Genomic DNA, 26,184 nt, shown 5'->3' on the forward strand with positions numbered 1-26,184 from the left:
ATGTTTGGATAGAACTGATGTTTGTTCCTTTGAAAATTATATCTTTGAGACGGAGTTGTTTGATAATAGCTTTTTTTAATTGGTTGAATATTCTGATTTTGGGCATGATTTGTTCGGAATTTTTGGTTTTTTAATTTGAGACATCAATGAAGAGCATAGGGTAAATCCGCTGGTTCTCTCACTGCTAGCAAACTTGGTAGGTCGCCATTCAATCCACTTATAAACGTATCGAGGGCTTTGCTCCGATAAGTTTGTGTTAGTTGATTTAGAGCATCATTTCCAGCTTCTTAACCTCCTAGTTTGTTCAGTATCAAGGATAGGTTGAATAAACTGCCTGATAAAATTCCTGAACTGTGGAGTTCCCTTGAATTAGAACTGTCATCTGGTAGTGTGGATACATCTCGTTTGTCGGCGTAGTGTAGGGTAAGGCACTTGGATATTGCTGGCCAATCTAAAGGAGTGTTGTATGACTCCAACGCAATGTCCGCATTACCTACAATTTTATTTCTAATTCTATTCAAAATACCGTAGTATTTTGGAGTACCTTTCAGATTTTCATATATTCTTAAAATTCTTTCCACGCTCTTTCTCCAAGAGTTAAACTCTCCTGGTTTCCCTGAAAATTCCCTAAGACATTTGCAACATCGGGAATTCTATCTAGGTTACCTATACTACCTACATGTTCCGCGTGAATGGATTGATCGACTGCGTTTGTCTGAATAGCGCTGGATTTAATGTAGCTTGTAGTACGTGAAGTAACTGACTATTGACTATTTCTAATATAATATTCCAAAGGTCTGTTACGTTTATCTGTCATGGTTCAGGTCTGTTAGATTGATTGGGAGATGGAAAGTATTTGGGGTAGGTGCGTTTAGAATTGGTGGAAGGACTAAGTTGTTGGAATTTGTCATTTAATTTCAAAAAATATTTCTATTCAGATGCAATGTAAGAATTTTTTATTTTTAAATTTAACTTTTTGATTAAAAATTTATTTGTATTTAAGTATATAGTGCTTCTTTTTTAATATAGTTTAATAATATAGTAATTTATCATAAATATACAAATAACTTACAATAGTATTAGCAGTTGTAAAGGTTTCATCGGGGTGGGTCCTTCTATTGCAAGGATGTTATTGGTTATGTATTGCGGGGCTTAAAACTCTGTTGATCCTTTTGTAGTTGCAAGATTTCTTCTAATATTGCGAGGTTTGAGTTGTGGGTTCACAGTCAGCACTTTTTAAGTTCTTTGTTTTACAGAACTGTTTTTTTTAATTTATTTTGGAAAATATATTTTTTGATTTTTTTACCATAATTCGTTTGTCAACCGAATGTTAATAACTTCACTCAATTTTTTTAACTTTTTAGTATACGTTTTTCCATTAAAAACGATTTAATAATTTCACTTGCTGTTTTCACACTTTTTTGAGTTTTGTTTTAAAATAAAGTTTTATGTTTTGAATCGGCTTTTTAGCATTTAGTAAAACTTTTCTCTTTAAAAAAAACACGTTTTGTCTGTCTTAAAAATTTCACTTGTTTTTTTTCACATATCAGTGTATGTTGTCCTTTAAAAATGTTTCTTATTTTTTTAGTTTTTAGTAAAACTTTTCCCTTAATCCTTACGCGATACATTATCGAAAAGGACCGCGTACTCCTTTTAATCTTGTAACCTTCAGTTGTCAAAATTGAACTTACTTTTGTGAGACTTATCAAAAGTTTAACTGCTGCCCTTTTTGTATCGAAATAAGAGAAGATTATTTTATTTAAACCGACTATACCGACTTGTTTGGCTGCTGATTAGAGAGGGTTCAACTAAAATTAGCTTATTCAAAAAAAAGAACTTATTTTGCATGAAATCATGCCACTCTGTTGTTTAAAAATTAGTTGCTATTACCAAAAAGCAATTCTTGTTAATTTTGTCTACACGCGCTTAGCGTTGCATGGGTTGACGAAGACAAATAACGGAAATGCATTTTATGGGTTGATTTAAATAACTAATTAGAAATTTAATGTTGAGAAAATATTTAGGGCAGACGAATGTCTGCAATGTAGTTTCAATGGAAGTTTGGAATGATTTTTCAGGAAAAAAAACTATATTTTATTGGGCTAACAACTTGTTATGTGTTAACTTATATAATTAATAAAATTTATTGAATTGATAAGTTGCCGAAAACAGAAAACATCAAATTTCACACCGATTTCATAAAAACATTGCGATTTCTACATTAATTTGATGAAGATTATTGATGATTTTTTCATCAATTTTTTTTAATTTGTCATTCACAACTAGTGCGCCAGTAAAATATTAATTTAATCGAATTATTCACTGATCACAAAGTCACTAAGATTATTAAAAAAAAAAACGCGTTACAATTCTTATAAATACTTTCACTATAAATTCTAATTTTAGACCAAATTGGTTAGCCTTTACACGCATAAACGTCTTAAGACTGGTTTATATTCATATTGGGTTAACTGTTGGTTCCTATTCAAACATTACCGCTTGGGTGGCAATTTGTCGTAATTTTATTTATTCCTTAAATGGATGGATTGTCGACAATCCTGTTCTCACTACTTCCTCACTTAAGTGAAGGCCGTCCTCGGTCTTCCTTATAGCCATTACTACGGCAGATTTAAATTCTCATTCCCTCTTCTTCACCCTACGCTTAATGAGGCATAATATGAAATATAGTACGCACTCTTGCAACTCTTTCAAGTTCGCCAATATATTGTAAGTTTTGCAAGTTCAACTCATGGATGGATTATAAACTTAAAATTTCACTTTGGTTATTAATAATAATCGAGGGGAATGATGGTGTTCCTGGTCTACGCATATCAATGTTGCTTCTATTTAGGAACAGCGTACCATTGACAGTCACGTTTTTTTTCGATGGTTATGAAGAATGTGCCGCTTATGTTTCTTACATTTTCGGTAGCTCCCTTCACTTCTGCTATAGCGTCATTGACAATGACAATTCCATCATCGATCTCTGCCACTTTGTCAAGGTTATTACTTTCCGTGTTACAGTGATTTACCCGATATGAGTTGTTGAGCACAGATTTCGCTTGGCATCAGTTGACAATAAGTTGAAGATATTGTGTGCTTGCAATTTGTAGCTGAATACGTCTTGTCTTCACAGTCTACCAGTGTTGGTGTCAGCGAATTGAATAAATTTATTGGAGTGAGGTACTGGGAAAAAAGAAATTTTCTGGCATGTTCATATTGGAATAGGATATTTAATGATAAAGTGCAAACAATATTCGTTTGATATTACTTTTACTTTAGACACATACATTAGCTCTAATATTGTGAAATCTGTGTGTGTATTGCTCATTGCTCTGATTTTTTATAAACATTTTTTAAAACATCCTGGTCCAAAACTGGTGGATTTATAATATTGATTTTAGCCAACGGTACGGATAAAATTATATTTTGAAATTCCATAAGCATTATCCGATTTCTGGCCATTCAAATTTCAAAGAGTTTAACAGTATCAATTTGTTCCTTTCTATCAATTTTTAGAATCGTTTATACAGCGTTAGTTAATTTTTCTATTTCAATTTGTATTTTTGTATTCATTTCTATCTGTCTATTGTTTGAATGTACAAGTTGTTTTTCGATTAATTTCGCTTCTTGTCAGTCATCGGCATCTGGCGTACCCGCAATAACCTTAAGTACTTTGCCTATCAAATTAACGCTTCTTGCATTCCAATGACGTGTGGTGAGGGTTGTTAACAGCTTGCTATAGTTGATTGTAAGATGAGATCGACGGTATCATCTTCGACAGAGACACTCTTGTTTGCATCGAGCAGTTTCCTAAGAACACAGTCGGTATGTTTTACATGATCCTCTTTTGTTTTTGAAAAAAAAAAAAAAAAACAAACAGGAATGTAACATGTTTTGCTTATTTCATCTCTGAGTATGTCATCTATCGCTCTTTGGAACATGCTTAGGGCATTCTTTAGTCCAAATGGGAGACTGCAAAAATCGTACTTTCCGTTATTTACGCAAAATTCGGCTTTTCCTATCTCTTTGCGCGAGTTCAATTTGATGAAACCCGGATTTCAGAACTAAAGTAGTAAAGTACTTTGCTTTATCTAAATTTGATAATATCATTGTTGCGTTCGGAACGGAATATTCATCACTAATTGTTTTGGCATTAAGTTTCCGAAAATCTATAACAAGACGTTTGTTTGCCTAGATTATCAAGACCGTTTTTTCGGCCGCCCAAACATACGACCTTGAAGGTCGAATTATTCCATTTGCCACCATTTTTTTCTTTCTGAGTTTACGAACTCAGACACAACCACATAGTTTTGAATAAATAGGTTCTTCATTCTCCATGTTAATGGTAGCAACGACATTTGTGTTATAAGGTAGTGCTTGTTTAGGAGCAGCAAAAACCTTAATCCGTTTTTTTAACATTTTCTGAAAGTTCGCCTTAACTGCCGAAGGCACATCAATTTTATCCACGTCTATAAAATTAACGTCGTTACATTCAAAAATTCAATCAGTTCGGAGCCGGAGTACTTACAGGAATTATATGCTTCAGTTCATAGAGAGGTTTTATATAATTTTTGGAAGCCCAGTGTCAATTAAAAGTCGTATTGGTTTACCTGCTATCGTCCGCCTGGTCGTTTATGACCCCACAATCGGATTGAACTATGTCACCATAGTGTCCCGCCTGCTCTTCTCCTGAGTGAGATTCTGGAATCATATTGTAAATATAAATTTTGACGACATTGGATCCAAGTTCATGTCTTCAGTTTGATCTCTAGCCTGTAAACTATCATCAGCACTCTTTTCGTAATGTGGGTTTTTGTTGGTTGTTGTTCCAACTACTATCGGACGGTTTTCTTGGCTGAAATTTTGTTGAGGTTTCAGACTTAAACATTTTTCGTCATTTCTTTTCGCAGAGAATGTGGCAAAAACGTATCTTTCACGATTCGCTTCCACCTCTTACGCTAATGCTAGAGCTGACGGAAGATCGACAGCGCGGGCCGAGAAGAGCACTTCGCAGAGAGGTTTCCTTAATCCGGAACAAATACTCTGAGTGCATCTTGTCTGTATTTGTCATTGATGGCCAAAGTTAGAGTTCTGTCGTAGCTCATAATAGTTTTATTATTTAACAATGACAGTTTCTTCTCTACCTCGTCATAAAATTGTATCACTGACTGTTCGCCTTGTCTGAGTGTACTTAGTTCCTGTTCGATTAGGTGAATTGTTTTTTATCTGAATATGTAAAATCAAATCTAGCTATGATAGCCTTAAAATTTAACACGGTATTGAACGATACTAATACTGCATCTGCTGATACCCTAATTTATTCCTGATGATGTAAATTGCTTGATAGTGCTTTGAGCTACCATCGTATCTTTCAAATACCCTATACGCGTTATTTGCCGCTTGTCTCCACTACACATAATTTCCAATTTTCCCGTCAATATCGAGCAAAGACTTGATACCATCTAGCGGCTCATCGCATGTTAATGCCGAATAAATTGTTACTTCCTCATACGGTTTCACGTCTTGTTGTCCAACGGAAATGGAGGACAATTTTTTGATAATTCGAATTTTGACAAATAGAATTTTGGAATTAATAAAATTTTTTGGAATATAAAATTATTTGAAATAAAAAAAATTGGATGTGTGAAATTATTTGGAAACGAAAATGTAATTCTGAATAAACAAACAAAGTCACTAAGATTATTAAAAAAAACGCGTTACAATTCTTATAAATACTTTCACTATAAATTCTAATTTTAGACCAAATTGGTTAGCCTTTACACGCATAAACGTCTTAAGACTGGTTTATATTCATATTGGGTTAACTGTTGGTTCCTATTCAAACATTACCGCTTGGGTGGCAATTTGTCGTAATTTTATTTATTCCTTAAATGGATGGATTGTCGACAATCCTGTTCTCACTACTTCCTCACTTAAGTGAAGGCCGTCCTCGGTCTTCCTTATAGCCATTGCTACGGCAGATTTAAATTCTCATTCCCTCTTCTTCACCCTACGCTTAATGAGGCATAATATGAAATATAGTACGCACTCTTGCAACTCTTTCAAGTTCGCCAATATATTGTAAGTTTTGCAAGTTCAACTCATGGATGGATTATAAACTTAAAATTTCACTTTGGTTATTAATAATAATCGAGGGGAATGATGGTGTTCCTGGTCTACGCATATCAATGTTGCTTCTATTTAGGAACAGCGTACCATTGACAGTCACGTTTTTTTTCGATGGTTATGAAGAATGTGCCGCTTATGTTTCTTACATTTTCGGTAGCTCCCTTCACTTCTGCTATAGCGTCATTGACAATGACAATTCCATCATCGATCTCTGCCACTTTGTCAAGGTTATTACTTTCCGTGTTACAGTGATTTACCCGATATGAGTTGTTGAGCACAGATTTCGCTTGGCATCAGTTGACAATAAGTTGAAGATATTGTGTGCTTGCAATTTGTAGCTGAATACGTCTTGTCTTCACAGTCTACCAGTGTTGGTGTCAGCGAATTGAATAAATTTATTGGAGTGAGGTACTGGGAAAAAAGAAATTTTCTGGCATGTTCATATTGGAATAGGATATTTAATGATAAAGTGCAAACAATATTCGTTTGATATTACTTTTACTTTAGACACATACATTAGCTCTAATATTGTGAAATCTGTGTGTGTATTGCTCATTGCTCTGATTTTTTATAAACATTTTTTAAAACATCCTGGTCCAAAACTGGTGGATTTATAATATTGATTTTAGCCAACGGTACGGATAAAATTATATTTTGAAATTCCATAAGCATTATCCGATTTCTGGCCATTCAAATTTCAAAGAGTTTAACAGTATCAATTTGTTCCTTTCTATCAATTTTTAGAATCGTTTATACAGCGTTAGTTAATTTTTCTATTTCAATTTGTATTTTTGTATTCATTTCTATCTGTCTATTGTTTGAATGTACAAGTTGTTTTTCGATTAATTTCGCTTCTTGTCAGTCATCGGCATCTGGCGTACCCGCAATAACCTTAAGTACTTTGCCTATCAAATTAACGCTTCTTGCATTCCAATGACGTGTGGTGAGGGTTGTTAACAGCTTGCTATAGTTGATTGTAAGATGAGATCGACGGTATCATCTTCGACAGAGACACTCTTGTTTGCATCGAGCAGTTTCCTAAGAACACAGTCGGTATGTTTTACATGATCCTCTTTTGTTTTTGAAAAAAAAAAAAAACAAACAGGAATGTAACATGTTTTGCTTATTTCATCTCTGAGTATGTCATCTATCGCTCTTTGGAACATGCTTAGGGCATTCTTTAGTCCAAATGGGAGACTGCAAAAATCGTACTTTCCGTTATTTACGCAAAATTCGGCTTTTCCTATCTCTTTGCGCGAGTTCAATTTGATGAAACCCGGATTTCAGAACTAAAGTAGTAAAGTACTTTGCTTTATCTAAATTTGATAATATCATTGTTGCGTTCGGAACGGAATATTCATCACTAATTGTTTTGGCATTAAGTTTCCGAAAATCTATAACAAGACGTTTGTTTGCCTAGATTATCAAGACCGTTTTTTCGGCCGCCCAAACATACGACCTTGAAGGTCGAATTATTCCATTTGCCACCATTTTTTTCTTTCTGAGTTTACGAACTCAGACACAACCACATAGTTTTGAATAAATAGGTTCTTCATTCTCCATGTTAATGGTAGCAACGACATTTGTGTTATAAGGTAGTGCTTGTTTAGGAGCAGCAAAAACCTTAATCCGTTTTTTTAACATTTTCTGAAAGTTCGCCTTAACTGCCGAAGGCACATCAATTTTATCCACGTCTATAAAATTAACGTCGTTACATTCAAAAATTCAATCAGTTCGGAGCCGGAGTACTTACAGGAATTATATGCTTCAGTTCATAGAGAGGTTTTATATAATTTTTGGAAGCCCAGTGTCAATTAAAAGTCGTATTGGTTTACCTGCTATCGTCCGCCTGGTCGTTTATGACCCCACAATCGGATTGAACTATGTCACCATAGTGTCCCGCCTGCTCTTCTCCTGAGTGAGATTCTGGAATCATATTGTAAATATAAATTTTGACGACATTGGATCCAAGTTCATGTCTTCAGTTTGATCTCTAGCCTGTAAACTATCATCAGCACTCTTTTCGTAATGTGGGTTTTTGTTGGTTGTTGTTCCAACTACTATCGGACGGTTTTCTTGGCTGAAATTTTGTTGAGGTTTCAGACTTAAACATTTTTCGTCATTTCTTTTCGCAGAGAATGTGGCAAAAACGTATCTTTCACGATTCGCTTCCACCTCTTACGCTAATGCTAGAGCTGACGGAAGATCGACAGCGCGGGCCGAGAAGAGCACTTCGCAGAGAGGTTTCCTTAATCCGGAACAAATACTCTGAGTGCATCTTGTCTGTATTTGTCATTGATGGCCAAAGTTAGAGTTCTGTCGTAGCTCATAATAGTTTTATTATTTAACAATGACAGTTTCTTCTCTACCTCGTCATAAAATTGTATCACTGACTGTTCGCCTTGTCTGAGTGTACTTAGTTCCTGTTCGATTAGGTGAATTGTTTTTTATCTGAATATGTAAAATCAAATCTAGCTATGATAGCCTTAAAATTTAACACGGTATTGAACGATACTAATACTGCATCTGCTGATACCCTAATTTATTCCTGATGATGTAAATTGCTTGATAGTGCTTTGAGCTACCATCGTATCTTTCAAATACCCTATACGCGTTATTTGCCGCTTGTCTCCACTACACATAATTTCCAATTTTCCCGTCAATATCGAGCAAAGACTTGATACCATCTAGCGGCTCATCGCATGTTAATGCCGAATAAATTGTTACTTCCTCATACGGTTTCACGTCTTGTTGTCCAACGGAAATGGAGGACAATTTTTTGATAATTCGAATTTTGACAAATAGAATTTTGGAATTAATAAAATTTTTTGGAATATAAAATTATTTGAAATAAAAAAAATTGGATGTGTGAAATTATTTGGAAACGAAAATGTAATTCTGAATAAACAAACAAAGTCACTAAGATTATTAAAAAAAAACGCGTTACAATTCTTATAAATACTTTCACTATAAATTCTAATTTTAGACCAAATTGGTTAGCCTTTACACGCATAAACGTCTTAAGACTGGTTTATATTCATATTGGGTTAACTGTTGGTTCCTATTCAAACATTACCGCTTGGGTGGCAATTTGTCGTAATTTTATTTATTCCTTAAATGGATGGATTGTCGACAATCCTGTTCTCACTACTTCCTCACTTAAGTGAAGGCCGTCCTCGGTCTTCCTTATAGCCATTGCTACGGCAGATTTAAATTCTCATTCCCTCTTCTTCACCCTACGCTTAATGAGGCATAATATGAAATATAGTACGCACTCTTGCAACTCTTTCAAGTTCGCCAATATATTGTAAGTTTTGCAAGTTCAACTCATGGATGGATTATAAACTTAAAATTTCACTTTGGTTATTAATAATAATCGAGGGGAATGATGGTGTTCCTGGTCTACGCATATCAATGTTGCTTCTATTTAGGAACAGCGTACCATTGACAGTCACGTTTTTTTTCGATGGTTATGAAGAATGTGCCGCTTATGTTTCTTACATTTTCGGTAGCTCCCTTCACTTCTGCTATAGCGTCATTGACAATGACAATTCCATCATCGATCTCTGCCACTTTGTCAAGGTTATTACTTTCCGTGTTACAGTGATTTACCCGATATGAGTTGTTGAGCACAGATTTCGCTTGGCATCAGTTGACAATAAGTTGAAGATATTGTGTGCTTGCAATTTGTAGCTGAATACGTCTTGTCTTCACAGTCTACCAGTGTTGGTGTCAGCGAATTGAATAAATTTATTGGAGTGAGGTACTGGGAAAAAAGAAATTTTCTGGCATGTTCATATTGGAATAGGATATTTAATGATAAAGTGCAAACAATATTCGTTTGATATTACTTTTACTTTAGACACATACATTAGCTCTAATATTGTGAAATCTGTGTGTGTATTGTTCATTGCTCTGATTTTTTATAAACATTTTTTAAAACATCCTGGTCCAAAACTGGTGGATTTATAATATTGATTTTAGCCAACGGTACGGATAAAATTATATTTTGAAATTCCATAAGCATTATCCGATTTCTGGCCATTCAAATTTCAAAGAGTTTAACAGTATCAATTTGTTCCTTTCTATCAATTTTTAGAATCGTTTATACAGCGTTAGTTAATTTTTCTATTTCAATTTGTATTTTTGTATTCATTTCTATCTGTCTATTGTTTGAATGTACAAGTTGTTTTTCGATTAATTTCGCTTCTTGTCAGTCATCGGCATCTGGCGTACCCGCAATAACCTTAAGTACTTTGCCTATCAAATTAACGCTTCTTGCATTCCAATGACGTGTGGTGAGGGTTGTTAACAGCTTGCTATAGTTGATTGTAAGATGAGATCGACGGTATCATCTTCGACAGAGACACTCTTGTTTGCATCGAGCAGTTTCCTAAGAACACAGTCGGTATGTTTTACATGATCCTCTTTTGTTTTTGAAAAAAAAAAAAAAAAACAAACAGGAATGTAACATGTTTTGCTTATTTCATCTCTGAGTATGTCATCTATCGCTCTTTGGAACATGCTTAGGGCATTCTTTAGTCCAAATGGGAGACTGCAAAAATCGTACTTTCCGTTATTTACGCAAAATTCGGCTTTTCCTATCTCTTTGCGCGAGTTCAATTTGATGAAACCCGGATTTCAGAACTAAAGTAGTAAAGTACTTTGCTTTATCTAAATTTGATAATATCATTGTTGCGTTCGGAACGGAATATTCATCACTAATTGTTTTGGCATTAAGTTTCCGAAAATCTATAACAAGACGTTTGTTTGCCTAGATTATCAAGACCGTTTTTTCGGCCGCCCAAACATACGACCTTGAAGGTCGAATTATTCCATTTGCCACCATTTTTTTCTTTCTGAGTTTACGAACTCAGACACAACCACATAGTTTTGAATAAATAGGTTCTTCATTCTCCATGTTAATGGTAGCAACGACATTTGTGTTATAAGGTAGTGCTTGTTTAGGAGCAGCAAAAACCTTAATCCGTTTTTTTAACATTTTCTGAAAGTTCGCCTTAACTGCCGAAGGCACATCAATTTTATCCACGTCTATAAAATTAACGTCGTTACATTCAAAAATTCAATCAGTTCGGAGCCGGAGTACTTACAGGAATTATATGCTTCAGTTCATAGAGAGGTTTTATATAATTTTTGGAAGCCCAGTGTCAATTAAAAGTCGTATTGGTTTACCTGCTATCGTCCGCCTGGTCGTTTATGACCCCACAATCGGATTGAACTATGTCACCATAGTGTCCCGCCTGCTCTTCTCCTGAGTGAGATTCTGGAATCATATTGTAAATATAAATTTTGACGACATTGGATCCAAGTTCATGTCTTCAGTTTGATCTCTAGCCTGTAAACTATCATCAGCACTCTTTTCGTAATGTGGGTTTTTGTTGGTTGTTGTTCCAACTACTATCGGACGGTTTTCTTGGCTGAAATTTTGTTGAGGTTTCAGACTTAAACATTTTTCGTCATTTCTTTTCGCAGAGAATGTGGCAAAAACGTATCTTTCACGATTCGCTTCCACCTCTTACGCTAATGCTAGAGCTGACGGAAGATCGACAGCGCGGGCCGAGAAGAGCACTTCGCAGAGAGGTTTCCTTAATCCGGAACAAATACTCTGAGTGCATCTTGTCTGTATTTGTCATTGATGGCCAAAGTTAGAGTTCTGTCGTAGCTCATAATAGTTTTATTATTTAACAATGACAGTTTCTTCTCTACCTCGTCATAAAATTGTATCACTGACTGTTCGCCTTGTCTGAGTGTACTTAGTTCCTGTTCGATTAGGTGAATTGTTTTTTATCTGAATATGTAAAATCAAATCTAGCTATGATAGCCTTAAAATTTAACACGGTATTGAACGATACTAATACTGCATCTGCTGATACCCTAATTTATTCCTGATGATGTAAATTGCTTGATAGTGCTTTGAGCTACCATCGTATCTTTCAAATACCCTATACGCGTTATTTGCCGCTTGTCTCCACTACACATAATTTCCAATTTTCCCGTCAATATCGAGCAAAGACTTGATACCATCTAGCGGCTCATCGCATGTTAATGCCGAATAAATTGTTACTTCCTCATACGGTTTCACGTCTTGTTGTCCAACGGAAATGGAGGACAATTTTTTGATAATTCGAATTTTGACAAATAGAATTTTGGAATTAATAAAATTTTTTGGAATATAAAATTATTTGAAATAAAAAAAATTGGATGTGTGAAATTATTTGGAAACGAAAATGTAATTCTGAATAAACAAACAAAGTCACTAAGATTATTAAAAAAAAACGCGTTACAATTCTTATAAATACTTTCACTATAAATTCTAATTTTAGACCAAATTGGTTAGCCTTTACACGCATAAACGTCTTAAGACTGGTTTATATTCATATTGGGTTAACTGTTGGTTCCTATTCAAACATTACCGCTTGGGTGGCAATTTGTCGTAATTTTATTTATTCCTTAAATGGATGGATTGTCGACAATCCTGTTCTCACTACTTCCTCACTTAAGTGAAGGCCGTCCTCGGTCTTCCTTATAGCCATTGCTACGGCAGATTTAAATTCTCATTCCCTCTTCTTCACCCTACGCTTAATGAGGCATAATATGAAATATAGTACGCACTCTTGCAACTCTTTCAAGTTCGCCAATATATTGTAAGTTTTGCAAGTTCAACTCATGGATGGATTATAAACTTAAAATTTCACTTTGGTTATTAATAATAATCGAGGGGAATGATGGTGTTCCTGGTCTACGCATATCAATGTTGCTTCTATTTAGGAACAGCGTACCATTGACAGTCACGTTTTTTTTCGATGGTTATGAAGAATGTGCCGCTTATGTTTCTTACATTTTCGGTAGCTCCCTTCACTTCTGCTATAGCGTCATTGACAATGACAATTCCATCATCGATCTCTGCCACTTTGTCAAGGTTATTACTTTCCGTGTTACAGTGATTTACCCGATATGAGTTGTTGAGCACAGATTTCGCTTGGCATCAGTTGACAATAAGTTGAAGATATTGTGTGCTTGCAATTTGTAGCTGAATACGTCTTGTCTTCACAGTCTACCAGTGTTGGTGTCAGCGAATTGAATAAATTTATTGGAGTGAGGTACTGGGAAAAAAGAAATTTTCTGGCATGTTCATATTGGAATAGGATATTTAATGATAAAGTGCAAACAATATTCGTTTGATATTACTTTTACTTTAGACACATACATTAGCTCTAATATTGTGAAATCTGTGTGTGTATTGCTCATTGCTCTGATTTTTTATAAACATTTTTTAAAACATCCTGGTCCAAAACTGGTGGATTTATAATATTGATTTTAGCCAACGGTACGGATAAAATTATATTTTGAAATTCCATAAGCATTATCCGATTTCTGGCCATTCAAATTTCAAAGAGTTTAACAGTATCAATTTGTTCCTTTCTATCAATTTTTAGAATCGTTTATACAGCGTTAGTTAATTTTTCTATTTCAATTTGTATTTTTGTATTCATTTCTATCTGTCTATTGTTTGAATGTACAAGTTGTTTTTCGATTAATTTCGCTTCTTGTCAGTCATCGGCATCTGGCGTACCCGCAATAACCTTAAGTACTTTGCCTATCAAATTAACGCTTCTTGCATTCCAATGACGTGTGGTGAGGGTTGTTAACAGCTTGCTATAGTTGATTGTAAGATGAGATCGACGGTATCATCTTCGACAGAGACACTCTTGTTTGCATCGAGCAGTTTCCTAAGAACACAGTCGGTATGTTTTACATGATCCTCTTTTGTTTTTGAAAAAAAAAAAAAAACAAACAGGAATGTAACATGTTTTGCTTATTTCATCTCTGAGTATGTCATCTATCGCTCTTTGGAACATGCTTAGGGCATTCTTTAGTCCAAATGGGAGACTGCAAAAATCGTACTTTCCGTTATTTACGCAAAATTCGGCTTTTCCTATCTCTTTGCGCGAGTTCAATTTGATGAAACCCGGATTTCAGAACTAAAGTAGTAAAGTACTTTGCTTTATCTAAATTTGATAATATCATTGTTGCGTTCGGAACGGAATATTCATCACTAATTGTTTTGGCATTAAGTTTCCGAAAATCTATAACAAGACGTTTGTTTGCCTAGATTATCAAGACCGTTTTTTCGGCCGCCCAAACATACGACCTTGAAGGTCGAATTATTCCATTTGCCACCATTTTTTTCTTTCTGAGTTTACGAACTCAGACACAACCACATAGTTTTGAATAAATAGGTTCTTCATTCTCCATGTTAATGGTAGCAACGACATTTGTGTTATAAGGTAGTGCTTGTTTAGGAGCAGCAAAAACCTTAATCCGTTTTTTTAACATTTTCTGAAAGTTCGCCTTAACTGCCGAAGGCACATCAATTTTATCCACGTCTATAAAATTAACGTCGTTACATTCAAAAATTCAATCAGTTCGGAGCCGGAGTACTTACAGGAATTATATGCTTCAGTTCATAGAGAGGTTTTATATAATTTTTGGAAGCCCAGTGTCAATTAAAAGTCGTATTGGTTTACCTGCTATCGTCCGCCTGGTCGTTTATGACCCCACAATCGGATTGAACTATGTCACCATAGTGTCCCGCCTGCTCTTCTCCTGAGTGAGATTCTGGAATCATATTGTAAATATAAATTTTGACGACATTGGATCCAAGTTCATGTCTTCAGTTTGATCTCTAGCCTGTAAACTATCATCAGCACTCTTTTCGTAATGTGGGTTTTTGTTGGTTGTTGTTCCAACTACTATCGGACGGTTTTCTTGGCTGAAATTTTGTTGAGGTTTCAGACTTAAACATTTTTCGTCATTTCTTTTCGCAGAGAATGTGGCAAAAACGTATCTTTCACGATTCGCTTCCACCTCTTACGCTAATGCTAGAGCTGACGGAAGATCGACAGCGCGGGCCGAGAAGAGCACTTCGCAGAGAGGTTTCCTTAATCCGGAACAAATACTCTGAGTGCATCTTGTCTGTATTTGTCATTGATGGCCAAAGTTAGAGTTCTGTCGTAGCTCATAATAGTTTTATTATTTAACAATGACAGTTTCTTCTCTACCTCGTCATAAAATTGTATCACTGACTGTTCGCCTTGTCTGAGTGTACTTAGTTCCTGTTCGATTAGGTGAATTGTTTTTTATCTGAATATGTAAAATCAAATCTAGCTATGATAGCCTTAAAATTTAACACGGTATTGAACGATACTAATACTGCATCTGCTGATACCCTAATTTATTCCTGATGATGTAAATTGCTTGATAGTGCTTTGAGCTACCATCGTATCTTTCAAATACCCTATACGCGTTATTTGCCGCTTGTCTCCACTACACATAATTTCCAATTTTCCCGTCAATATCGAGCAAAGACTTGATACCATCTAGCGGCTCATCGCATGTTAATGCCGAATAAATTGTTACTTCCTCATACGGTTTCACGTCTTGTTGTCCAACGGAAATGGAGGACAATTTTTTGATAATTCGAATTTTGACAAATAGAATTTTGGAATTAATAAAATTTTTTGGAATATAAAATTATTTGAAATAAAAAAAATTGGATGTGTGAAATTATTTGGAAACGAAAATGTAATTCTGAATAATTTTGCTGACTTTTAGTTTTACTGTATTTTGTATAATATACTATTTTTGATGTCGTAACAATAAATCAACAATAGCATCTCAGTCTTCTCTTGTATTTTTCAGAATATATGTCAAAATCCACTTTCTGGCATTTTCGGTGCATGCTTGTGCTTTTGAAAAAATCTTCTTAAACTGACTTACTTTTTTAAAACTCTCTTTTAACTATTATGTCTTTGTGTTAAATTGAATCTTGAATTCTCTCAAACATTTAGAGACATATACAGTACCAGAAACTAATTATGCTTTTTTTACTATCCGCAATAAACCTTAAAACAAAATCCATCATAAAATTTAAAAAACGAACATTATAAATTTTAAAAAATAAAATGCAAAGCCAAGGTTCATGTAATTAATAAGAACTTCGTCATTTTCAGGTCAATTACATTAAAGCATACATCATTGTCATAGAAACAATAACTGTACTTAACAGCATAGCTAATAAACAAAACGTATACATGTGTACAAAAAGCATATGTATCCGCAGCGAATTATCTAAAACTTTAACTATTACTCTATTATAATAACCATTGTAACTTGCCATTATCCTCTGTAATAATTTGCAGATATCAAAACATAATACTATACCACTATCTACAATTATTAAAATAGCAAAACTTTAAAGAGTATATATAAAATTATAAGAGATCCACTGTACTGTATATTTGTTTTAAGACTACAAATTGTTAATGCCAGCCTTTTAATGCATTTTTCTTAATTAGTATGTACATTGTAAAAAAAACACGTAATTTTATTAAAAACCTACAAAAAATCCATAATATGTTTTATAATGGTATGGATACTAAATTATTTAATATACTGTTTATTGTACAATTAATTCTTATATGTAAATAGAGGATACAATCCTCATAAATGTCATATTGAAAATTAAATTATTCATAAAATAACTTTTTAAAAATAATTACACAGCATAAATAAATTACAGAAAAAGTAATACATTGTTATCATATATTAATGAAAAAGCAATTAAAATAGTTTGTTAACATACATGCATAGTATTATGATAATCTATATACATAAATTGTAAACGAAAAAACACACACATATACACTATTAAATAAGGCCGCCGTATACACATAACAAATCCAGTGAACTTCTACTGTCATCTTCCATGCGTATACGTCGAATGAAATCCACTCGATTTAAGGTTCGATTTCATTTGACGCATACGATAATGATAGTTGAAATCAATTCGATTTAGTTAGTGTAAACGTACTTTAAGTCAGGCGTGTAAACACGATCTTACATACTTTGCTTTGTGCGTGTTTTATTACATATCGAATAATAATATCGAATTGATTTTCTTTGGGCAAATACAAATGGTGCAATGCTGTGCCTTTATGTTTTGTTTATTCCTTACCCATATTCCTTGCTAGCAAATCAATATAAAATGTATTATTTTATGAAAACGTATTACAATCCAAATAAAACCAAAATAAAAAATACACTTACAACAACATGTATTGTTTTTATTTTCAAACACATTCTGTTAACATCAAATCTTCCACTTTTGTAGTTCAACTGAATGCACCAGTTTCCACGTTTTTAAACACTGAATGAGCACAGATGAGTATAATGTAGCAAATTTAAATAATTTTTCATTTAACATTTTCAATTCCAAAATTGGTTTGACAGTTCATTGTCCCAGCAGCTGTAACGATGCGTCTACCTATATTCTTCTATCATTATAATGTAGTTTATGTTGCTTGTAGTTATTGCTAATCTTTCAAATGGTTATGGCATAGAGTAATAAAAATATAGACGAAGGAATGCTCTCATCACTTACCTTCGAAACATTCGCAGATGTCGTCTATCTCGTTTCAGGCGTATTGATGTAACTCAAATCTAAAATTTTAAAAATATCAACAACTGCAGGATATTTGTCAGTTTAAAAGTGTTACATAATAAAATATAACTGTACATTACGGAGTGACATCGAAAAATACGGGAATAATTAAGTGAAATTCTTGAAAAACGATGAAATGCGTTTTTGAATTCGAATAGGCCGACTGGCAAAATTATTATTTTGACTACGCAAAATCTAACTTTCGTTTTCTATGGTGTGAGCACAGTAAAACTGCATACCATAACTGTCACACTCATTCTCTCATTTATACCAAAAGTTACATGGCTGTACAGGGTTGCCCATATTCGACGGACCCATCTGGCAACGCCATAACTTTTGACAGAGATGTCACATCGCTTAATGACATAACGCGTTTGAAGCGTCAGTCCAAGCAAATTTTTCCATGAACCAATACACGCCACGCGAGCGCTCTGAAATAGTTGAAATTTACATTCAACAGAAGAAGTCAATTATGAAAAAAAAATGTGAGAAGTGCGCCTTCTAAGAACACCATTAAGCGTTTATACGAAAAATTTTCGACTGGTAAGGCTCTTTCTAATCCGAAGAGGCCATATAAAAGTCGACCAAGGCGATCGGCCGAGAATATCGCTGCCGTACGAGCCAGTGTTGAGAGGTCCCCAAGAACATCCCAAAAACGCCGTTCTCAGCAGTTGGGCATCGCTCGGTCCACTTTACAACGAATTATTCGCATTGATTTGCATTTGTTCCCGTACAAAATTCAATTGACGCAAAGAATGTTGCCTGCGGACAAGCCTCGTCGATTGGAATGGGCCTAAAGGTCCGTCGAATATGGGCAACCCTTAAAGCTGTTTTGTTAATTGTCACAGTTGTATCTTGACTTCACAAATTAAAACGAATTACATATTCAATAGCCGAACCAAAAAATAATAAGAATCGAAGTTGTTGGGCCGTCGACCGTAGTAATTTCATTCGCAATATATAGTTCAAAAATCTGATTTTTGTTTTCGGTTTAAAAATTAATGAATTCAAAAAAAAATGTTGGTATATTTTCGATATAATCATGACGTCCAGTATAAGATATATTTTAAGTTCTAGGTGTATTTTTAATCGAAATTAGATATAATTTGGTATTTTGGCGTTTCTTTGGAAACGTCAACTCTGTGTCAAAACAAAAAAAAAGTGTCTACGGTTCCATATAACGGTTCTGCCCGATTTCACGTATTGTGAAGTTTTTGACTATATTTTCACACGGAATTAAAAAAATGAGAATGAGGTTTTTACTGGAAACGTCAACGTTAAAATGTAGCCTACATATGATGGCTTTAAAATTATTTTCAATCGTTTTCTACTTCAAACAAAACAATGCCACAAACATTTCAATTCCAGAAGTACACAAACAATACGATTGCCTTAATGCACTTCGGCTGTGATTTGCCGAGCTGTATCGTTTGCGAAGGAATCGCCGGGACTGCTATATTTATTGCCGTACTTGTAAATATTGTTTTTTACACTGTTTCCATTGTATTATGGACGTAATAAATAAATAAAAAGACATGAATTTAAATTAATATTAGCTGTTCCTTGTCTCTAATGAGTTAATATACAGGGAAACGTTTGCAATGAGTTTTATACTGTTTCGTTTCCAATGTTGCGTCATCCAGCAGAGTATATTTCAGTTTTGTTTTCGTTTCCATTCAGCTACGCAAACAGAACAAAATACAAAAGAAATCCCGTTATCGTAGTATAGGTTGAGTTTCGTTTCGATCTTCAAGTGTTCGATAAAGATCACTTTACGATAAATTCATCATAATCAGAACCAGAATATATCATTGCAACTTTACAGTTACAACTGCATATATCAGACAAACGTATCAAAGGAGGCATAACCTTCGTTCCTTTACATGAACTTTTAGATTAGGAGCAAACTCGGTCGAAACAGAGCAAGAGCGCGCTCTAAGAGTGTAAATTATTGGAAACAAGTAAAGTAAGAAACATTAAGCTTGGCCGTACCGAACTTCTAATACCCTCCATCATTAGATAAATAAAATATTTTTATATAAAAGTATCTGAATTCAAACGTGTTCCACCTTAAACTACAAATACAAGTAAGATTGTTTGAAGAATGTAGTTAAACCATTATACCAAAATGGGAACCTATATAGACAATCATCTAGTGCGAGTCCTTAATATCGAATTGAAAACAATTTCATGGGTAAATGTTACTTATATTATCAAAATACTAAATATTGGTGAGTACCATTATATGTGCGACATAGACACGTGGAGCCAGATATTCAATGTTCTGCCACCGGAGCTAAAGCCCATTATGAACTTTAAAGACCAATTTTTAGACAGATCTGTGGAAAATGCCGCATATCGGGAGGTACCGTTATATGAGGACTATACGAAAACGTAGACTTTTAACTACAATGTTTCGCCACCAGAGCTAAAACTTATTAAGAACTATAAATACCATTTTTTAACAAATCCGTGGGAAAATTTGGTAAAAATCATCAAAATACAGAGTGTCGGGAGGTACGGTTATATGGAGGCTATACGAGAACTTTGACCCATATCCACAATGTTCCGCCACCGGAGCTAGAACCCATTACGAACTACGAATACAGTTCAAACTATTACGCCAAACGGCTGTATCGTGAAATATAATAGACAGACAGATGGACATCGTCAAATCGACTGTGTTTCCTTTTGTTTCCTGATTTCCGGGTTTTGATGTTGCTGTGTACTCTAAGGGGAAAGAGGGAGATCATACCCTCATCTTGTGCAGAAAAAAAAACGCACACATAAAAATGCAACAACGGTATGACAAAAACTAAAAAGTGCTCGGCAAGAGTAGAATCTGCTCGATATTGAACGAGTTTTACTCCCAGCCAATGACGAGGAAAATATGCTCTCTCTTATTTGAGCGACATCGAAAAATTAAATTTGCTCAATTTTTTTCCTCACTCGTTTTGTGAGTTTCACACTTTGTACAAATTCGAGCGATTTTCTTCAAATAACAATTTAAAGAAAGTAAGGCCCATATGCATTTTTTGGAAATAGAATTATGTTGAAAATTATCAGTGAGAATTCAATCCTGATATATTGTTGCATTATAGAAAGATTTTTTCTGTTTTGTGCCCAATGTGAAAATTAGTATGTTCCAGAGCCTGCAAGATTCTACTACTTTTGCAATTTTCTTCGATAGCATAAAGGGATAATCGGTCGTCGTAGTAAAAACTTTTATATTCTCGTCGTTCTGGAACAGACAACATGTTTAAACAAATCAGACAATAATTGATATCTCTCTCTTTATACCATTCAAAATTGTATCATATCATCAAAAAACTAATTACTAATTTTGATAGAATTTTAAAACATTTTGCTTAACAGCTATTTTCTTGCTGGAATTTACCGATAGCCGTAGACCACCACTGAATGCTATGCTTGTCGACGAAAAAGATCGTCCTTTTCGGAATGGATTTTGGACAAAAGTAGTGAAAACTTTTTAATTGAGGAACACAACTATAAACTGATGGATATAGTCCACTTCTGTTATCCCTTACTTTAGGAAAAGTATAGGATAAAGTTCACATTATCGGGTTCTCATTATTAAATATTTCCTTTAAAATATATGCATTTTTACAGAGATATGGCAAGCATTTTGTAAAAGTAACTGGTAGTCACTCGTTTTAGTTTAAAAATAATAAACAAAATGCGAATTTGTAACAAATTTCGTGAAATAAAATTAAAAATTAAGATCTTCAATGTAAAATAAACGATTTGCGTTATCCATTATGCATATCCACAATGTTGATTTTATTGCCATATTACCAATATAAAATGTGGCAACATGAATTCAGTAAACTTTACGTTAAAAGATAAAGGGAAGATGGTCTGATCCAGCTCAGCTGATTACCAAACGATCAGTCAATTAAATTCGAATTTGCTGCAACTAAAACAAACTTCAAAACCATGGTAGAAGAATACAGGTCAAGGTAGATCTACTAGGTAGTCGCATCATCCCAGCTGACGGCACCTTAAAATGTCAAAACAAGTTGTTGTAATGCTGAATTCGCCCTAAATAAATGCAACACAAAAACAAAGTTTGTTTATGTCTTCTTCACTAAAAGTATTTTTTCTAATATTTCAAAATTTAAGAGCAAGTTAGAGTGATTTACCAGTAAAAAAATTAAAAAGAAAATGAAAAAGTGTTCCATTTACAATAAGAAAAACAGTGAGTCACGAGAGCTATGACTCAGGTGGTCCAAACTTCCACTAGCCCCAGCTCTTCCAGCTCTCTGTGGTCTGAGAAAACTTTTTGTATTGTTTGGGAAATTTCAATCGGCTCTGCTACCAAGAGGGCTTTTACTGGTGGCGATATGGGTGCTATTCTTTCTTTAAAACCATTTGATCGGCAACACTTGCTTCTGTTGTGTCATGTGCTGGAGTCGGTGTAACCTCCGGTTACCAACATTGGCTGGAATATTAGTGGTATTTGTCGATGACGTGGAAGATATTACAGTTGTGGGGTAGTGTAAACATTTCGGGGGCTAACTATCAACATAGGGTCCCCGAGAGTCGTATTATTACTTGGCTTAATTTCCACATACAACATAAAGTATAAAGAAACACATCGTTTCTGATTGTTTAAAACAAATGTGCGCAAACTTTAAATGTCATGGCGAATGTATGTTTTTCGCCTTAGATGCCAATTTTGACATTTGAGGGTACCACAAAAGTTGCTTTGTTGTAGCAATTAGCCGATGCGGTTACCTGTTAAATTTACCTTGATACAGGTAGACGGATCGCATAGCTGCTGGGACAATGAACTGTCAAAACAATTTTTTAATTGACAAATCTTCAAATTTGTAAAAATTGTTGAAAATTCTTATCATAACAACCCACGATTGGTGTAGCATAAGAAAACTTATAAAAATGTATTTATTTTTTTAAAAAACATTTTAAATTTTTTTACATATCAATGTTCCCAAGCGTTGTTGAATCTACCTGTATTCTTCTACTATGCAGCAGAGCTGTTATACATACAAAAATTGACAATAAACATATTCGCCACAAAATTCTTCTGTCAAGGCGAAAATATTTATCTTCGCCCTAAGCATGAATTTTGACATTTCATTTGATAAAATACCAGCTGTTTTTGGATTAATTCGCACGAAGGAAGACCTTATAATTCGGCCATGGTCTGACCTTTTACTTATCGAACAGTTCTACGTAAATTAAACTTGTAATAACGAAAAACGATTTATGTGCCCTACAAAATCACTCTTTTATCTATCGACAAGATGTAATAACCAACCATAGACGACGAGAGTTTTCAATATCGACTGCTAACAGATGACGCACCAACAGTTCTGACAGTATGTCATTTGTATGGTCGATGCACTACTTCGAAAACAACTAATTGCATTTTTAATAATTACATGTGAATATTTAAATATAGAAAAAAGTTTTTCTATTCTAATCAAACCCCTGAAACGATAAGGACGACATCTTCTCGTTCGAATTTCGATGATAAGCGGTGATAGCACTACTTCGTCTGTATATTTGTTAGTCTGTGCCCTGCAAGCAAAAAATATCCTCGATAGTTATTGGGAGTGATAGTTATTTTAATTTTTTTTATTGTTATTGCATAGAACTAATACTAATAAGTTGAAATGCTCACACATTGTTTTTTCTTTGTTTTTAAAATGTGATGTCTGGCTTAGGAATCGAATCTAAGAATTCAGAGAGCAAAGCGGGCATTCTTCACTTCCTAATCCTTGCCAGGTGTATACACTAATCAGTTTATCCCTCCAAACATTTTCTATCACCTGCGTGATGAAACTTAATGCAAAAATATAAGAATGACTAAAGAAACGCTATCATCTCCACTGGACGTTACCTAAGCGATGGAAGTAGAATTTTTTACTAATGTGAGAACTGCTCAGAAACGACCTAACTAAGCACGTGAATGATTTGAAGGCATTTTACGAAATTGTAGAGAACACTGTTAGAAAATTCAGAAAAAGACGTCAACCAGCAATCAGTATTGAATGTATAGACATTCATTGGTGCTGCTTGTTATCAGCCCAACACACCAAATTAAAGCAGATTTGTTTGAAACTTCGACAGGGGATCTAGAAAACTTAAATAACTGGGATATAACGCTACATGAGGCGGGTACCAATATCCATTTTATGGATTCATGTGAAAACTACTCTCAGAGACAACCTAAGTTTACGTTACATCCTTTCTTTCATTTTTATACCCTCCACCATAGAATGGAGGGTATATTAAGTTTGTCATTCCGTTTGTAACACCTCGAAATATACATTTTAGACCCCACAAAGTATATATATTCTTGATCAGCATAAAATTCTATGTCGATTTAGCGATGTCCGTCCGTTTATCAGTCTGCCCGTGTGTGAAAATCACTCTAGCTTCCGAACGAAATGAAGTAGGTTGATAAAATTTTACTCAAATGTGTATTTTACCTTCCTTTTTCAGTATTTTGGTGATTTAAGTGACATTTTTCATCGGAAATGTATCAAATTTGGTAGTTGAAGTTCGTAATGGGTACTATGACTAAAAATTGTCTGTGCAGGTTCACGTCTTCGTATAGCCCCCATACCTGCCGATATTCGGAATTTTTATGATTTTAGCGACATTATTTACCAGAATTGTTTCAAATTTGGTATTTGAAGTTCGTAATAGGTGCTACAGCCTATGACAAAAAATTGTCTGTGCAGGTCCACGTCTTCGTATAGGCCCAATGTAACGGTACCTCCCTAGCTTCGGAATTTTTATCTACATTATTCACCTGATTTTTTATTCAAGTCTCGCATTTGAATATTGTAATGGTTTATGACAAAAGTTGCATATGTAGGTCCACGTCGTCGTATAGTATTTTTATGATTTTAACAGAATTTTTAACGGATTTTATTTTTGTTTTTTGAAAATGGCCAAAATCGTTCCAAATGGTGTAAGGGTATACAAAAACCGGGACAGCCGAACTTACAGCTTTTTTTACTTGTTATACATTATTTTAAAGCGTCTTGGTGTGACGATACGTTATTTCAATATTTGGTGTCATCCAAAAAGTTATGCTGGATGCTCTAGGTCCAAGTAAGAGTCTGTCGATATAAGTGTAATAAGTTGAGGGGACCATAAGACCATCAATAAAATTGTGTAAATTGAAGATTCTTAAACGTATAGGAACAAGGCCGGTGTTTTAATTTCCATGAATCTAATATACATATGGACCAATGACATGAACCAAACTTATTCGATAAATAAATTATTAGATATCCTATTCCCGTACTTTTCTCCTGTACAAGGGGCATAAGAAAAAAGAAAACGTTAACTTATGCATGCAACCCTTATTATTGCATTACAAAAGTGTACTTTGGCATTAAGCAGTGCGTTCTTTTATTGTTTTCATTTAGCTAAGTCGTTGGTCGGAAAATCGGTGTCTAATTTGGTACTTGAAACATGGCGTATAGTGACACCATATAGCATTGGTAGCTACAAGTATTGGAAGCTACAAGTGTGAAGGGTCCCAAAAACATATATGTTGTGTGTCCAACAGAGATGGTCCGTTTGACATTTTTTATGTTTCCAACTGTCGAAAATTTGTAAAAGTCACATACATGTATAAAACGTAGAAAAAGTTTATGTATGCCATGAGCTTTTAAACTATTATAATATTCCACATAATAAATCCCAAGTTTATTATTATTGAATACTTGCTGATCATAATGATGATAGTTTCCTTGTATAAATCTTCCAAATCTGGCAAAGTTACATCCGAGAGCCTTAAACCTGAGACTGGATTTTTTTCTATGAAAATATGAAATGAAATTTGTTTTTTTTTATAAAATTTTTCATTTCACATTTGTCGACTTTATTATAGATTTCATGTTAGATTTTTATAGAACAAAAATTGAGCACTGCGTTTTGTTGTTGAAAAAATCCGTTTATTGTTGTCGTTCTAACTTTATTCCCTGTAACCAAACAGAAGGCTGCTGTATATGAAGAGTATGAAATGATTTCTCAGTGATAAACATGCGACCACATTTTTTCTGTCAAAAACTCTTATAATTTGCCTAGATTTACGACTTTTTCGACGTATATATGATACGTATGGTGTCCAACTTCAAAGAGTGCTTGTGGAAATGTCCAAATGACCCCCAAAACCTGGTCGTCAGCATACGCTACAACCTTTGTACCTAGATTTCAACATTCCCAATATAATTACACATTTACATCGTTAATATTACTACATTACTTAACCCAATCAAACATAAGATTATAAATAAAAGACATTTTCCAGTATTCATTTTTAAAATTGTATTAAATAATCGTATTAAAAACGCATTTTCGTAGTTATCGGTATTCAAATATACAATATTCAACTTAAAACTAAAATCAAATATTTGAAAATGAAATAATCAAATATTAGTATGAGCAAAAATTGAACAATAATATTTAACAAGAAGATATATTTGAATTAATAAAACAATAAGAAAATGTTGAAAATATTG

General features: G+C 34.2%; 1 protein-coding gene and 1 long non-coding RNA gene across 3 annotated transcripts in view; one reads left to right on the forward strand and one right to left on the reverse strand.

Moving 5' to 3' along the window:
• The window catches only part of LOC101888667 (probable serine/threonine-protein kinase DDB_G0272282), a 280,021-nt gene extending 262,752 nt beyond the window's left edge, over window positions 1–17,269 (forward strand). Inside the window, exon 4 of one of the 2 annotated variants that reach the window (XM_059128277.1) lies at window positions 15,856–17,269. The gene's annotated coding sequence lies outside the window, so the exon portion shown is untranslated. The remainder of the gene's footprint in view (window positions 1–15,855) is intronic. The other variant, XM_059128276.1, reaches the window with a different exon arrangement.
• Window positions 1–26,184, reverse strand: part of LOC131805045 (uncharacterized) — a 43,912-nt gene that overhangs the window by 7,743 nt on the left and 9,985 nt on the right. The gene's annotated exons all lie outside the window — the stretch shown is intronic.

Source organism: Musca domestica, unplaced genomic scaffold, assembly GCF_030504385.1.
Source record: "Musca domestica strain aabys unplaced genomic scaffold, Musca_domestica.polishedcontigs.V.1.1 5, whole genome shotgun sequence".
NCBI classification, from domain to species: domain Eukaryota; kingdom Metazoa; phylum Arthropoda; class Insecta; order Diptera; family Muscidae; genus Musca; species Musca domestica.